The sequence below is a fragment of the Cervus canadensis genome, chromosome 24 (assembly GCF_019320065.1).
Source record: "Cervus canadensis isolate Bull #8, Minnesota chromosome 24, ASM1932006v1, whole genome shotgun sequence".
Lineage (NCBI taxonomy): Eukaryota > Metazoa > Chordata > Mammalia > Artiodactyla > Cervidae > Cervus > Cervus canadensis.
In genome coordinates, this window is record NC_057409.1 from 26,526,868 (window position 1) to 26,545,453 (window position 18,586).

Here is an 18,586-nt window from a genome sequence, read left to right on the forward strand (position 1 = left end):
TCTGGCTGCTATTTACCCTTAGTGAGATTGTTTTGAAAGCCCACCTGACACAAATATATCATTTAAATGAATCCACACTAGCTGAGAAGGAAGCTGGGAAACAGAGTTGGTGCTAGGACTTCCAAATCTCCTCCTTCTGCACTAGACTTAGCCATGGCCCTTCTGGAACAAGAAGCCTAAAATTCTCTGCTATTTTGTCAAGATCCTTCTTAAACACCAACTGCTCCATGAAGTGTGCCTTGATTCCTCAACCTTAAATGGCTCTGATCATTATCTTCCTTTATTTCACCACCACTCCTTCCTCTGATACATTGCATCTATCTTTGTCTTCACTCCTAAAGCCCTATTGCTGCTTATACGCCTGTGTATTCAGGCACCTGTCTTCATGTGTGCTCAGTCGTGTCCAACTCTTTGTGATCCCGTGGACTGCAGCCCACCAGGCTCCTCTGTCCATGGAATTTTCCACGCAAGTATACTGGAGTGGACTGCCATTTCCCACTCCAGGGGATCTTCCAGACCCAGGGATTGAACCTGCATGTCTTGCATCCCCTGCATTTGGCAGGTGGATTCTTTACCACTGTGCTCATTCCGGCACCTAGTGAAATCATTCAGGCACCTGGTGGAATCAAGATCCTTTTTCCCAAGTGTTCCTCAAAACAATGGTTTCCTCTGACCTGAATTCCATACATGCTCTGGCACGATTTTTTAAGGTGCCTGTACCCCTATAAAAATCCAAATCACCTTGAAACTCTCCCAGGTGTTCTTTAAATATTCTCCACTCTTGAACCCATGGGCTACTCACATGAATTCAGAGTTTATGTCTCCACAGTTTCCTCCTGACTTCTAAATGCAGAGAGGGATTCATAATAGCCAACTCAACGCTGTGTCTCTGGCCTGGTATTAACAATTTGAGGTAGAACCACGTCAGTGCTTCATAGCATGCATGGAATTTAGCTGTCATCTCCTTTTAATGCAGCTAGTATCGTGGGGCTGCCGTCTAAGGGGTCGCACAGAGTCAGACACGACTGAAGCGACTTAGCAGCAGAAACAGCAGCAGTATTGTTCTGCCCATCAATGCCAAGCCTAGTAGAGAGTCTCTTTTGTCTTTAACTGTTTCAGCTTTATCCCCTTCAGCCACACCATGCCTGGGCCCAAAGTGTAATTTTCTAGTACCCACATGGGCTAGTTGAAGTAACTCATACATATAACTCTATATATAAAAATAGCTTTTTGCCTGTGGACAAAACCTCCAAAAGTTTCTATCACTCACCAATGTCAAAGTACCGTGTACCTGTCTTTAAGACTCTCATTCAGATCAGAGCCGCTAAATGCCAACTATATAACTATAAAAACTCATCTAGTCTAATATGACCCTCCAATCACCAATGTCAAAAGACCCTGCCCTTACATTAAGTTTATCGCCAGAAACCATACATCTTGGCCCACCAAAACCTTGCCGTAAGTGTAATTCGCTTCCCTAAATTCCACTCTGATTTTAATTTCTTAGTGCCACTCATCAATGGAAAACAAATTGGAGGATTTGTAAATTATTACCTGAAAACTGCAGTATCACTCATTCTATTTGTCACTTAGTAGCAAAAGACATGTGTAGGATGGTACAACCCAAAGAAAACGCTTTATGCAAGGGGATGGACTTCTAGGAATAAGGGCAGAGTCAAGGCTCAAATTCTTCCCAAATTTACTAGTCCATAAATCTCCCACATTCATTGATGGAGAGTGACGTATAGGGTGGAAAGAAGCCAGGAGATACACTTGGTCATGGACGAAAACCTCGGGAGTGGGGACAAACCATTTCTTTCTTCACAGTGTCCTATACATCACTAGCAGCACCGAGAAAGAAATTTCTCATTTAATGGATGCTCCATATATAAGCAGTTATTGGCATGAAGCTGAATTGGAAAGAAGCCTGGATGTCTTCCTTTGTATACTGTGACTAAACAGAAAACCTGCACAAATGTGAAAGAAGTAAACCCTCCTGAAATGGATATTCATTCCTAACTCCCCCTAGCACACAGGTTTAGTCAAAGGATGAGATATTTTAATGACTGTAAGAGGTTTAATTAGAGAGTTCTTTCAAATTAAGTTCACAATCAGTCATTTCTCATTCTGGCTCAAGACATGTTTCCAACCAGCTGTTTTAACTGTTTTTTCCCACATGGACTAGTAGGAAATACCAGAGGAGGTTTTCGTTCTGGAAACACCACTGTACTGATTTTCCAGGTGGTTGTCCCAAGCCTTAGCCAAGACCAGGCTTCCCTCATATCTGCATAATTGCAAAATATTAAACTGGAAAGGATAACACAGGCCATTTAGAATAATGCTCCCATTTTTGCTCAGTTTAAGAAACTAGAGAAAACAAGAGATATTTTCAGACTCCTTCAACATCTGTAATGGCAAAACCTAGGCTGGAATGTAGGTCATGTGACCCTGTGAACAGGAATCTCTCAGCTCTGATGTCTTCTTCATAACCCTTGAACCAAGGGCCACCAATCTGATTGCTCTGTTCTAGTGGCGGCAATGTCATACACTAAGAAAAACGGGAACATGAGCTAAAACAATTATGATTCCACCAAATTCACCTTGGATATTTCTGTTAGGGCCAGGGATGGGGAGGTGCAGACATTCTTCATCTAAAGCTGTTTGACCTCTGTGTGATTGAAAGCAACATCTGGTCTCCAGGCTTCCAGCAGTGTTTCTCCTATCAAGAGGTAGCCAATTGCAGACAGATGTAACATTTCCTCAACACGTTGTGTTGACATCACTGACATATACCTTATTTGAACAACGGGCAGCCAAGCTTCTCAACACCTTTAAATCTGAAGCAATTCCAACCCAAGATGGCAGAAGAGCCATTCCTTGCTTAGACTTTTCCACAGAGAGATGCAGAATGAGTCCAGATCCCATGCGGATCACTCCCCTCTATGTTTTTCTTCTGCTTTGTATCCTGTCACTTAAACCCCCAATCATTCCCTTTCATACAATAAATGTGAATCACAGAACACAGACTTCAAGTCATGAACAGGTTTATGGCCTACAAAATACAATGAATATGTGAGCAAACTCTGAGAGCTAGTAAAGGACAGGGAAGCCTGGCGTGCTACAACCCACGGGGTCACAAAGAGTCAGACACTGAACAACAAATTTTAAATTTCAGCCACCCAAAAGCCCTCAGATGAAACACCCCCTTTTATAGCTGTCATGTCATAACTTAATTCTTACTCTGAGCCCCCAACCACTCTCTAATTCATTCTTTCTACCTGCCTCTCTGTACCCCTGCTACTCTATACTTAATGAAGTTGGCAGGCACATACCTCCAACTACCCAGATAGTGCCCTTTAGTCCAGAAAGGAAATGTAGCTGGCCAGAAGCCACTTAAGTAGTTTGTGGCAAAACTAGGATTAAAACTAGGTACCTGATTCTAATTTCCATATTTATCCCGAAAGATCAAAATAATACAAACACTCAAGAGCTACTAATGTGCCATGAAAATGATGTTATTATTTTTATTTACTTTGTTAGTGTCATTACTAGTTACAGCAGGTAGAATTATCTTCTGAATCATATTTTCTCAGATAAGTAGCTGAAATAGCTCCTTACTTTGTGAATCATGTTGATACCAGGGGCATTGCTTGGCTTTTATCCTAGATCATTTCTTCACCTTGACTTTTCTCATCTCCCCCTTTTACCTATAAATGCTATTTATTGAGAACTTGTAACATGCTATGCACTATTTAAAGTGAATTAACTCATTTGATCCTCATAGGAGGTAGAAATTGGTATTACCCTTATTTACAAATGGGGAAAATGAGGTACACCTAGTTAGAAATAGACAGGATTTAAACCCAGGCAGGTTCCAGAGTCCATGCCAGGGATCACTGTGCTGTAATCCCTCAAGACACCCACCAAAAACTTCAGAGCTATAGGGTCAGCTTCAGTAGCTATATACGATTAATTGAAAAAGTCAGGTAAAGCCAGCAGTCATTAAAAAGCGAAATACATATCAACATTTATTCTATGAATTTAAAGTTAAAAGAGCATTTTTTAGCAATTCGCTTTTTTCAAGTCTTTCAAAACCATTCCACTTAGCTTTACAAACATCAAGTCATTTTTTTGATGGGGGTTTATACCCCATTGATCCACATAATTATAATAGTAAGTTTAAGGGGTATAAATAGGTTTTCTGAAGAAAAGCAACTGATTCTTGGAAAACAGAAATAAGTATTGAACTTTCGGCAGACCACAGGAATCATTGCAAACGTTTGTAAGAAGGAACCAAAAAACATTAGTTAGCCCCAGTAAGTTGAATAAATGGGGCTTAGTTAGTGGAGCTTCGGCTATATCTAATGTTAATATGCTATTATGCATTAGATATGTGGCATATCTAAGTGGCACACAATATCAAAATTCTGCTACTTCTAAATGAAAATTAATAAAACAAGGGCTCTTGTAAGTATGCTAACTACTGGTTTAGATAGAAAGTGTTCCATTAATTCAGCAAAGAAGTAGACCAAAGGAAGAGCATAAGAGGTTTAGGAACTGTCTAATCATAGGAAGAAGAGAAGAGAGGAGACAAAAGCAATTCTGAGTTTTCATGTCTGGTGTCTAGGAGAATAAACCACAAAATGAGGTTGAGAACATTTGATGGAGGTGGAGTGGAATTGTCAGGCTACATAATGGGCATTATTAATTTGAAGTTAGCAGAACATCTATGAGTAAACATCAGGGCATTTGGACTGAGTGTTGAATTTTGAGACCAAAGAGAAGGCCAGAGAGCCTAGCTGAGGCTGTAAATTTGGGTAAATTCTCCAAGGAAAAAGAGGGGAAAAGAGAGAACAGATTTTTGAAACAACAACAGAATTGTTACAAAGTGTCATCAAGTATGAATTAGGGGTCTAGAAGGGTGGTCCACAACTTCCCTGCCTTGGCAGCTGGCACCCTTTCAAGAACCTAAAATACAAAATGAAACCACTTCCGTTTAACAGTTCTAATGTCCAGTGATTTTAGAAATGTCCTTGTTCCTTCTTCTCTGGAGTCTTCCTTGCATGATGACTCTAAGACTTTGAGGAATGTCTATTCAACCCAAGGGGTCAGTTGTGGGTATTCATGTTTTGGGAAGAGAATGTAAAACAAAACAAAACCCAAAACAACAGCTAAGCTATCCAAAAAGCCCAATTATCTCTGCGTTTCAAAAGGACAGAATTAAAGGGTTCCTGTGTGAAGATTAATTCAGTTTGCCTGACAGCGAAGGAAGGAAGGCAAGACAAATTGACATAGATGGGGTTCAAAAGCGACTCGTGCCAGATAGGTGCCTAACAGTGCTGCCATTGAACACGGCAGCTGGCCTTCCCATGCTGATGAATTATTAGTGTGTTTAAGCATTGTCATTGAAACCTTCTAGCTAACCCAACCCTCTCTAGAAAAGAGATGCGTTTATAGTCCAAGGATCACTACCACAGTCCTATAGTTAGTGTTCTCTTCACCCAGGAAAGAAAAAGTAACCTGACTTCTCTGCAGAGTCACAATTAACTGTTAAAGTTCCATTCTTCCCCTGGGCCCAGTATTCCTGGTGTTACTGTGTTTTAATTGTATGTTTATACATACACACCCACACTCTTAGCTGGGTCTTCCAGCTATACTATATGTCTAAAAGACCTCTCCCAATCTCTTCAACCCAGCCCTAGAGCAGAGAGAGTCCCCAGCATGTTAGTCCCTGAGGTGACTCTCATTCCTGTCTGGGAAAGAGGGCTTTTTTCTTTCAGGCAAGTGACCCACTCTCAGTTTTTCTATTTTCAGCTCTCTATCCTTCTGGCTAGAGAAAAACAGATCCAGTTCCTTACTGGGAATAGGTTGAATTTTTCCCACCAAAATACTGCTGTGGTTTGCTTGCATGCATCCGAACTTTAGCTCTATCAGAAATAGCAACCAAACCAATGACTATTTAATAGTTGAATCATGCATTCTATTTTTCATAGATATTTTCCCAGCAAATTTTAAAGCTCTTGACTTTTAGCTGAGCATGTGCTATTTACTCCAGCCCTTTTCATTCTTACTTTGCACTTTTCAATTTTTGCACTTCTACTAAGTGAGGAGACTAACAGAGAATTTCAGCACTGGAGGAAAGAAATGACCAATGTTCCCCAGAGAGCAGAGTTTTGGCAGGACACAGTGACCATCCATAAATTCATTGACAGTCAGTGTTCCTAAGATATCTGCTTGGGGTCACACATATCGGTGCCTCCATTAAATCAAGCATCATGTGGGTAGATATTAAATCTTATTGCCATTTCTCCTTATATGTGTTACTTTTCTTGCTAGCTAGTAACTTAAAGGAAGTGAATTAACTTTTATTTTAGAGTAACAATATTCACTCTACTCATTTTGGAAAATTAGAAAGTGATTTAAAAATATTAAAATCACCCATAGTCTCACTCCTCCTGATGTAGTTGTCATCAACATCTGGTTATATTTACTTCTCTTTTTGTTCCCCCTATTTTATATATTTGGCCATTTTTGCACAAACTTTTGATATTGCTTTGTTTCAATTATATATCTGAATTATATAATATATATATTTATTAGAAACTTTGCCACCCTAATAAAAATTATCGAAATTATTTTGGTGGCCAAGTTAGATTTCAACCTAAAACTTTGTTATCATTTGTATTAATATAACCCTTCCCTACCATAAGATCCTCAAGTTATTTCCGTTCCTACATCGTATACATCCTCGAGTAATTACTAACTTGAGGATAAATGATCACTCACATCAATCAGCTGCTTAATCACAGACAAGATAGTTAAACTGTCTTTATTCTTTTAACTTTTTATTTTATAGTGTATTCCTTGATAGATCAGTTGGTAAAAATCTACCTCCCAATGCAGGAGACCCAGGTTCATTTCCTGGGTTGGGATGAGTCGCTGGAGAAGGGATAGGCTACCCACTGAAGTATCCTTGGGCTTCTCATGGTTCAGATGGTAAAGAAGCTGCCTGCAATGCAGAAGACCTGGGTTTGATCCCTGGGTTGGAAAGATCCCCTAGAGAAGGGAAAGGCTACCCACTCCAGTATTCTGGCTTAGAGAATTCCATGGACTACATACAGTCCAAGGGGTCACCAAGAGTCGGACAGGACAGAGCGACTTTCACTTTCATAGCCGATTAACAAAGTTGTGCTAGTTTCAGGAGGACAGCAAAGGGACTCTGCCATACATATAATGTATCCACTCTTCCCCAAACTCCCCTCCCATCCAGGCTGTCACACAAACTTGAGCAGAGTCACCTGTGCTAATACAGTAGAAACTTGTTTTTTTATCCATTTAACACAGAGCAGTATGTACATGCCAATCCCAAACTCCCTAACTATCCCTTTCCCCCATCCTTCCCACCGGTATCCATACACCCATCCTCTAAGTCTGTGAGTATGTTTCTTTTTTGTAAATAAGTCCATTTGTGTCATTTCTTTTTAGATTCTGTATATAAGGAATGTTTAACTATCTTTAGAGTCATCTCCTCCTCCAACTATAAAATAGGAATAATAATAACCTTTCACTCCTAGAGTGGCTTAGAGGGTTAAGCTCATATTTGAAAAGTTCTTATAATAGTGCCTGGAACCTATTAAATAGCATAAAAGTTTTGATGAAGAAATAAGTAAATTTCCAATTATTATTTGCACAGGCCAACCAAACACCAATTCAGTTAGCCACCCTGTGCTGGGGGTTATAAGGAAGAAAAAAGGATTTTTTTATAAAAAATGATAAGAAGCTCATGTCATGTTTCTCTCCTTTAGTAAGGAATTTAGTGACCTTATACAGAGCACATAACAGGTGATATTTCTACACTCAAATGCAAAATATTTAGAATTTCTTCAGAAAGCAGTGTTCTTCTTTCTAGAAATCAGTGGCTAAATAAGCGGATGATTAGTGTCTATAATGAGATGATTAAATTTTACCCATTGTATCATTGTAGAAAATTCTTGTCAGCTCCCAAAGCATTTTTTCCCCCTGACAACTCTATAAACTTCTATTATTTTATTGCATATAGCTTTAAAATTTATATTGTTTATCTTTGTTGACACAATAAATGCAAAAGAAAAATCATCTACAATCTAATTAAGTGTAAACACAAATATTATTTTTGTGACTATCTTTTCAGTATATATTCAGACATATTTTCCATTTGTGTCTAAGAAATATAGTTTCCATTCAGTACTATAAATATTATTTTGTAACCAGCATTTTTAGTTAATGTAATACAAGTATGGCTCCATACTGATAAATGTACAACTATATTATTTTGTGGAAATCCATTTAATGAGTGTACCATAACTGGCTTAAATTAACCCCCTTAATGCACAGTTATGAACTTTTCACTATTGTAAACAATACTGTAATAAACATTGAGATAAATATCTTTGTATACTTGTCCAATTCTTTCCCTTAGGACAAATTCCTTAAAACAAGAATTGCCGATCCAATTGCATATATGTTTTAAGACTTTTGCCAAATTGCCACACAGAACATAAACTCCCACCAGCAGAAATTGAGGGTGTGTGTTTTCTTACGTCTTTTTCAATACTAAGTTTCATTCTTGTGATTTTCTACAGTGAGGTAACTTAAAATGTAGTATCTCATAAATATATTCATATTTCTTTGATTATAATAAAGTTTAAACTTTTAAAAGATATTTTATTTTTTGAAAGGTCTATTAAATAGAGTCTAGGAGTAAGGAGTTCAAGACTAAAGCTACTTGTCATGTAGTCCTTCTTAAATGTTATTTGGGTTGAGAATCCTTGGATTTGATGAGAACTGCTGGGTGGAGCACAGACACACAAAATGTTGCATATAATTTCCTACATCTCCTAAAGTTTATCTATGAGTTTCATAATGTCCACAGAGGTGTCTGCTTTAAATTAGTGTTAAATGAGAAATTGCAGATTCATCATGCTTCCACCCTACCTCACTGGAACATATCCAGTCAGTTTCTGTTTTCCAGTAGCTGTGCACAGAATTAGAACTGATTCTACTAGCAGCTTCTCCAGCCGTGCTAATATTTAAACAAAGTCTCAACATAAGAAAGGTTAGCCAACTGGAAAGCTCTAGCTTTGGTAATGGATGATTTGGGTAGATGAGCCATTTTTCTTCAAGGCGTTTAAGTCTTGGTCTGAGGTCTGAGAGGTCTGAGAGGGAGCCCAGGACACAGGCAAAGGAGGTTGAGTCATTAATCCTCAGATAAGTCACATACAGCTCCAAGAGCAATTGGGCCTTATAGATCTTATAAAGCTTATTGGGGGGGGGGGGGGTGTGGAATGAGGGCAGGCAATCTTCTCTGAGAAAATCTGCCATAAAATAGCCAATCTCAAAGAAATACATTTAGGGAATAATTATTAACTTTTCCTAGGGATTTTTCATTTGACAATGGGCTTTATTATAGGCCTCCTCTAAACAGTATCTGAAAGTATTTAAAAATAATTCCATTTTCAAAAATGTGATTTACCACCCACTTACTGTGTAAAATGTCTTGTTCTCCTTCGCTAAAGATGTTCTATGCCAATAAACTATTTTAATACATCATCTGTGACTCCTTGGGAGACCACAAGTCTTGATAGATAGCAGGAGTAATCCACTGTGTTATTACAGAGGCTGTTCTCAGAAGGATAATCAATAGATCGGTGTCAACCGGAGGAGCAGGGGGGAACATCACTAGTGGATTTCTTCTTGACTTTGACTTGAGAATATTGGTATTCCATGTTTCTGCCAGTGATCTGCATGATGGAATAGTTAGTACAACATTAAACTTTGCAGGTGACACAAATCTAGAGTGGCTGGCATTTCGCATTGGAAGATTAAATGCCTTTTTATATTTGAGGAGTGTTCAGAAATGAAGAGAATTGAACATGAAAAGGATAAATGAAGGAGAGTGTCACTGGGGAGAAACAACATGAGCCACCAACTGAAGAAACACAAAGGACCGAGGACTCTCTTAAAACAGCACAACACCCAAAAGGTGCTATAAGAATCAGATTTGAATGTATGATGACCTTGGTCCAAAAGCTGTGCTTCAGTTTTTAAAAGAAACCATTCATATATTGATTTGATTATACTTATCAAGCACCCACTCTGGGCCAATCCATGTGATGCTGAGATATAGACATCACTATCCTGCCTTTCCAACAGATCATTTTAAATAATGGAATATATTTTACTAAACAGTTCAGTTCAGTTCAGTTGCTCAGTCAAGTCTGACTCTTTGCGACCCCATGAATTGCAGCACTCCAGGCCTCCCCCTGTCCATCACCAACTCCTGGAGTTTACTGAAACTCATGCCCATCGAGTTGGTGATGCCATCCAGCCATCTCATCCTCTGTCGTCCCCTTCTCTTCCTGCCCCCAATCCCTCCCAGCATCAGGGTCTTTTCCAATGAGTCAACTCTCCGCATCAGGTGGCCAAAAATTGGAGTTTCAGCTTCAGCATCAGTCCTGCCAATAAACACCCAGGACCGATCTCCTTTAGGATGGACTGGTTGGATCTCCTTGCAGTCCAAGGTACTCTCAAGAGTCTTCTCCAACACCACAGATCAAAAGCATCAATTTTTCTAAATTAGGCTCAGTAATTCTTTTCCTTAGTTTTGGAGGAAGTGTAAAAGTTTCAGAAGGTTGTGGAGGGAGGGGCATAAAACACACAAGGTTGAAAGGTAAGACCTCCTTGAAAAATTACCTGGGGTGATCCTACGTTAAGGGTAACCTTATGGAGGTGACCTGATATTTTCCATTTATTTAGAGTGGAAATTCTGCTAAAGTAAAGATAATGCTTGGGACAGTCAAAGTTAAAATAGGATTTCAGTTGATAACTTTGTAAAACTGAAAATGCAATAATCTCTTTTGGCTGGGCCCTTGTTAAAAGAAGGCTATGGTTCATGGACTTCCATATCTCTTCTAATTGATTCTGTCTATAAGAGCTTCACTTCATGAATGTTTTTCAGATTTCTCAATTGGAAATTAGCCCATCACCTGGAGAAGAGTAAGCACTTTTGGGGATTTGTTTAACTTATAGGCATTTACCTCCTTATTGGATTACAGTTTATCTCAGTCACTGTCTATATGGTCCTAAAGCTGTAACTGATATATGAGAAAGTGAAAGTGTTAGTTACTCAGTCATGTCCAACTCTTGGTGACCCATGGACTGTAGCCCGCCAGGCTCCTCTGTCCATGGAATTCTCCAGGCAAGAATACTGGAGTGGACTGCCATTTCCTTCTCCAGGGCATCTTCCTGACTCAGGATCAAACTCAGATCTCCTGCATTGCAGGCAGATTTTTTACCATCTGAGCCACCAGGGAAGCCCTGATATATGAGAAGGGGGGCCCTAAATTGAAGTACTACAGCTATGACATTTTAGACTTTGTGGATATTCCTCATTAAATAGGCAGCACTCCATTCTAAGATACTCTTCTTAACCTTTCCTGGTGTTTATTTCTAGTAACTATTCCCTTATTTAAAAGGTAATATGTATTTACTAAGGGTTTAGAAATTTCACTTACAGAGTTTAGAAAACTCACGTAAGTAAAAAAATAAAATAACAATTGCCCCAAATCTATTGCTCAAAGATATCCACTATTTCCATTTTTATTTCATCTGGCCCATGATTTTGACATTTATTCTTTCCTTCTGTGACCCACATTTTTACAGGTAATACATTCCCATGGGCTTTCCCAGATTTTGACAATTGATCTGCAACTTGAAAAAAATAGCCTTTGGTTTATTCACAATTCCCATAACAATTGCATCCATTTCTCAAATCTGAGACACAGAAATAATGTAAAATAGTGGGTGGAAATCTGGCACAGTGGCTATGAGTGGCTATGAGTTTTATTTCCTCAGTTCAAATCTAGACCCAGAGGGATCGGGTAGAGAGGGAGGTGGGAGGGGGGATCGGGATGGGGAATACGTGTAAATCCATGGCTGATTCATGTCAATGTATGACAAAAACCACTACAATATTGTAAAGTAATTAGCCTCCAACTAATAAAAATAAATGAAAAAAAAAATCTAACCCTATCATGTTGGTGTGATCTTGACCAAAATAGTTGTTTGTTTTCTCATCACTAGAACAGCTAATAAGATTGCCTATCTTATGAGCTTATTGTGAGAACTAAATGAATATTCATAAACATGTCCAGTATAAGGCCTGCCACACAGAAGAGGCTCAATGAATTCTTATTCTCCAAACGAGAACCACTACTCTGTATGTAGTCTCTTTTTTTGGATGTTACATATAGTGATCACTTGTCCATATTAATAAATGTTATCCTTCTAAATATAACTTCTAAATATACATAACTTATACATATACATAAGTTATACATAACTTCTAAATATCTGTACAATATGCCATCATTTGCACTGATGACAAGTTTTTTAACAATTCCCTTTATAGCATATATAGGTTGTTTATAACTTTCCAGTTATTATAAATAGCCATGTGGAATTAGAGGATCACAGAACTGGTAAAAGTCCAAAGCTCTTAATATGCATTGCTGAACTACTCCCCATAAGATCTAAATCATCTTACAGCCCCATCAGCAGTGTACAGGTTTTTAAATCACATCATTCACTCCCCAAAGCCCTATCTACCTTCACTTAAACTTCATGATAAAAATGAAAAAATCAGTTATTCCTCTGCTTATTAATATCCACCTGGCTGGTATTTCAAATTCAGTATATACCTACATATACTGTATTTGCTTCTATGGCTTCCTTTAGCTATGTGATCCCTTAGGAATCCTCTTTCCTCTGTTTTTTAGGATTCAGCTCAATATCATTTTCTCCATGAACCTTCCTATGCTCCTAGCCCCAACATCTCCCTTTCCTCTAAACTCTCCTATACCCTCATTTTTGGGAGGGAGATGTGGTTGGCAGAGTAATGCTCTCCCTACGAAGACACTCACAGTCTAATCCCCAGATCCTGGGAGTATGTTATGTTACATGGCAAGGGGGATTTAGGTTGCAGATAAAATTATAGGTTGCTAGTCAGCTGACCTTAAAATAGGGAGAGTATCCTGGATTATCAGGTGGGCCCAGAGTAATCACAAGAGTCTTTAAGGGACTTCCCTGGTGGTCCAGCGGCTCAATTCTGTGCTTCTAATGCAGGGGAGGTGGGTCAGTCCCTGGTCAGGGAAGTAATAACCCACATGATTCACAACTTGGCTGGAAAATTTTTTTTAAAAAGAGTCTTTAAATGTGGAAGAAGGAGGAAGAAAAGTCTGTGTCAGAGCAATGCAATGAGAAAAACATTTTAACATATTGATGGCTTTGAAGCTGAAAGCGGCCCACAAGCCAAGGACTGCAGGCAACCTCTGGAAGGTAGAAAAGACAAGAAAACACATTCTCCCCTTGAGCCTTCACAAAGGAACACAGCTTTGCTGACCCCTTGATTTTAGCCCAATGAGACCCCTTTCAGACTTCAAATCTTTAGAAGAGTAAGATAATAAATTTGTAGGGGATTAAGAGATACAGACTATTATGTATAAAATAAATAAGCTATAGGGATATGTCATACAGCACAGGGAATATAGTCAATAGTTTATAGCAATTATAAGCAGAGTATAACCTTAAAAATTGTAAATCATTATCCTAGACACCTTAAATATATGATATTATAAATCAACTATATTTCAATAAAAAAGAAAATAAATCTGTGTTGTCCTATAACATTAAGTGTATGGCAATTTGTTATAGCAGCAGTAAGAAACGAATACACGAGGCATCATACTGTGATAGAAAGAGCATATTTGTAGTAAATATTACCTGAATTTATATCCCAGATCTGTCACTGACTAACAATGTGATACTGAACATTATTTTCGTTTTGGTTATATTTTTGTACCTCAGTTTTCTTATCTATAAAATATAGGGAAAATGCTTGCATCATAGGGTTGTTGGAAGAAATAAATTACAATTTGTATGTATATAATGCCCAAGATAATGTGTCTGGCACACAATAGCACTCATTAAATCTTTAACAATTAGTCCCTCTATTCCTTCATTATGGCCTTTAACACATTCATTCTTTAATCATTGCTATGTTGGGAACTTGCCTTGTCTTTGCCAATATATTAAGAGTAGTTAATGTATGTTTTTTTAATTTTTTTATACTAGATTCTAAGCATGCAGTGAGCCAGGTGAAGAGAAGGAAGAAAGGAAAAATGAAGGAAGGGAGGAAGGGAAAGAAAGAAAGAGATTTGAACAAATTTATCAATTTTAAGTAGTATTTTCTATTATACCATTCTAAAATATCCTGCCAATATGAATATGAAAGAAAAACATCTTGTCAAATTCTTCCCAAGAGAAGAAAAATTAAAGTATGTTTTGCTGTGTTGTATAATTAATTTTTTGCTTTTTATGAATGTTCACCATCAATCAATGACACATTTTCAAATTGTAAATAGTTCATGATTATCAAAACAAACAGGAAAAATAAGTCACAAATTGATACAAATAATTTTCTCTCTAAGGTGTTGATTGAAAAAAATGAAGCCTCATTGGGATCCAATTAAGAAGAACTCACCAGGAAGCTATAAATGACCCAAGGCATCGTATGGGTTTACAAAAACAGCTCAGAGTGAAAGACTGTTGTTTTTGCTTCCATGTTTGTTCGAAGTATTGTTGTAAAACATCATCTTGGAAAACAGTTATGCATTAACATCAAAGTTTTAAATCATGATTAGAAGCAAAGAAGAGGGGAAATGAAAATAAAAGAGACTAAGAGTTCATTTGCTCTGCTGTCTCCCAAGATCATGCTGAGTGCTTTCCCATGCATCTCATTTAATTAAAAAGATTTGAAGTTTCAGTTCATGGACTCAAAAGTAATCCACTGGGTTGTGAGTGAAGGATATGAGTGCACTGACAACGAACTGGCCTCTCAATGCTGGAGTACAGACTTAAGTTCTCCAAGTTAAAGGAATTCACCTCTTGTTGAATTAATGAAATATTTTTAGCCCAGCAGGATTTGTTTTCTAATTTTCTTTGTTCTGGAATGAATCAAACTCAATTTCTTGAGGTGTAACCTTCTAGTTTAATTTTTAAGGGAAAAAAAGTTTAGAAAATAACATTAGCTCCCACTTTTGAAAACGAAACAGACCAGTCCTGATCAACCCTGAGACATGGTATACTTTGAAAGTGGCAGATGAGGCTCCTCTCTCACCATTGATGTCTCACATACAAAGGGACGAGTTGTCTACCATCATCACCAAGCACCCAGTAAGCATCTAACAGAATGGAGAATTATGCAAACAGAATTTCATAGTCACAGTTCCCTGACCTCCTCATCTTCTTAACTCATGCAAAGCTACCTCTCTTTCTTACTTAGAGAAAATTGTGTTCAGTCAAAATCTTAAGAAGGAACTATCACTTTTTAAAATGTATCACCCTAGGCTTTATTATTATTTTTTGCTTTTGTTGTTAAGCATTCTGCCCAGCCAAGAATTATTTTCTGGAATATGAACTTAATACAACCAACTACAATCTACCTCCATGCCAAAGTCTTTGACTATGTGGATCACAACAAACAGTGGAAAATTAAAAAGAGATGGGAATACCAGACCACCTTAACTGCCTCCTGAGAAACCTGTATGCAGGTCAAGAAGCAACAGTTAGAACTGGGCATGGAAAAACAGACTGGTTTAAAACTGGGAAAGCAGTATGCCAAGGTTATATATTGTTACCCTGCTTATTTGACTTGTATGCAGAATATATACTGCAAAATGCTGGACTGGATGAAGCACAAGCTAGAATCAAGATTCCTGGGAGAAATACCAACAACCTCAGATAAGCAGATGATATCACACTAAAGGTAGAAAGCAAAGAGGAACTAAAGTGCCTCTTGATGATGGTGAAAGAAGAGAGTGAAAAGGCTGGCTTAAAACTCAAAATTCATAAAACCAAGATCACGGCTAACTAAGACCATTCAGTATCATAGTAATCCAAGTCTACTCCCCAACCGGTAATGTCGAAGAAGCTGAATTTGAACAGTGCTATGAACACCCACAAGACCTTCTAGAACTAACAACCAAAAAAGATGTCCATTTCATTATAGGGGACTGAAATTCAAAAGTAGGAAGTCAAGAGATACCTGGAATAACAGGGAAATTTGGCCTTGAAGTACAAAATGAAGCATGTCAAAGGCTAAAAGAGTTTTGCCAAGAGAACACACTGGCAATAGCAAACACCCTCATCCAAAAACACAAGAGAAGACTCTACACATGGACATCACCAGATTGATTATATTCCTTGCAGCCAAAGATGGGGAAGTTCTGTGATGGGGGAGCTGACTGTGGCTCAGATCAAGAACTCCTTATCCAAATTCAGACTTAAATTGAAGAAAGCAGGGAAAACCACTAGATCATTGAGGTATGACCTAAATCAAATCCCTTATGATTATGCAGTGGAAGTGACATATAGATTCAAGGGTTTAGATCTGACAGACAGAGTACCTGAAGAACTATGGATGGAGGTTTGCGACATTGTAAGGAGGCAGAGATCAAGACCGTCCCCAAGAAAAAGAAATGCAAAAAGGCAAAATGGTTGTCTGAGGAGGCCTTACAAATAGCTGAGAAAGAAGAGAAGCTAAAGGTAAAGGAGAAAAGAAAAGATATACTCATGTGAATGCAGAGTTCTGAAGAATAGCAAGGAGAGATAAGAAAGACTTCTTCAGTGATCAGTGCAAAGAAATAGAGGAAAACAATAGAATGGGAAAGACTGGAGATCTCTTCAAGAGAGTTAGAGATACCAAGGGAAAATTTCATGCAAAGATGGGCACAATAAAGGACAGAAATGGTATGGACCTAACAGAAGCAGAAGGTATTAAGAAGAGGTGGCAAGGACACACAGAAGAACTATACAAAAAGGATCTTCACAACCCAGATAATCAGACTGTGTGATCAATCACCTAGAGCCAGACATCCTGGAATGCAAAGTCAAGTGGGCCTTAGGAAGCATCATACAAACATAGTTAGTGGAGGTGATGGAATTCCAGTTGAGCTATTTCAAATCATAAAAGATGATGCTCTGAAAGTGCTGCACTCAATATGCTAGCAAATTTGGAAAAGTCAGCAGTGACCCCAGGAATGGAAAAGGTCAGTTTTCATTCCAATCCCAAAGAAAGGCAATGCCAAAGAATGTTCAAACTGCAGCACAATTGCACTCATCTCACACACTAGCAAAGTAATGCTCAAAATCCTCCAAGCGAGGTTTCAAAAGTATGTGAACTGTGAACTTCGAGATGTTCAAGCTGGATTTAGAAAAGGCAGAGGAACCAGATATCAAATTGCCAACATCCTGTGGATCGTCAAAAATGAAGAAAGTTCCAGAAAAACATCTATTTCTGCTTTATTGACTACACCAAAGCCTCTGACTGTGTGGATCACAAAAAACTGTGGGAAATTCTTCAAAAGATGGGAATACCAGACCACTTGACCTGCCTCTTGAGAAATCTGTATGCAGGTCAAGAAACAACAGTTAGTACCAGACATGGAACAGACTGGTTCCAAATCGGGAAAGGAGTATGTCAAAGCTGTATACCGTCACCCTGCTTATTTAACTTATATGCAGAGTACATCATGTGAAATGCCAGGCTGAATGAAGCACAAGCTGGAATCAAGATTGCCAGGAGAAACATCAATAACCTCAGATACACGGGTGACACCACCCTTATGGCAGAAGGCGAAGAAAACTAAAGAGTCTCCTGATGAAAGTGAAAGAGGAGAGAGAAAAAGTTGGCTTAAAACTCAACATTCAGAAAACTGAGATCACGGCAATTGGCTGCATCACTTCATGGCAAACAGATGGGGAAACAATGGAAACAGTGAGAGACTTTATTTTGGGGGGCTCCAAAATCTCTGCAGATGGAGACTGCAGCCATGAAATTAAAAGATGCTTGCTCCTTGGAAGGAAAGCTATGACCAACCTAGACAGCATATTAAAAAGTAGAGACATTACTTTGCCAACAAAAGTCCATCTAGTCAAAGCTATGATTTTTCCAGCAGTCATGTATGGATGTGAAAGTTGGACTATAAAGAATTGATGCTTTTGAACTGTGGTGTTGGAGAAGACTCTTGAGAGTCCCTTGGACTGCAAGGAGATCCAACCAGTCCATCCTAAAGTAAATCAACCTGAATATTCTTTGGAAGGACTGATGTTGAAGCTGAAACTGCAATACTTCGCCCACCTGATGCAAAGAACTGACTCATTGGAAAACACCCTGATGCTGGGAAAGAATGAAGGCAGGAGGAGAAAGGGATGACAGAGGAGGATGAGATGGTTGGAAGGCATCACCAACTCGGTGGACATGAATTTGAGCAAGCTCTGGGAGTTGGTGACGGACAGGGAATCCTGGCATGCTGCAGTCCATGGGGTTGCAAAGAGTTGGACATGACTGAGCAACGGAATTGAACTAAAGATCATGGCATCCAGTCCCATCTCTTCATGACAAATAAATGGGAAAAAAATGGAAATGGTGGCAGACTGCATTTTGTTAAGGTCCAAAATCACTGCAGATGGTGATTGCAGCCATGAAATA

General features: G+C 38.6%; 1 pseudogene; it reads right to left on the reverse strand.

Annotated features, from left to right (window-relative positions):
* Window positions 1-2,389: 2,389 nt before the first annotated feature.
* LOC122426131 overlaps window positions 2,390-18,586 on the reverse strand; it is a 34,688-nt pseudogene continuing 18,491 nt past the window's right edge.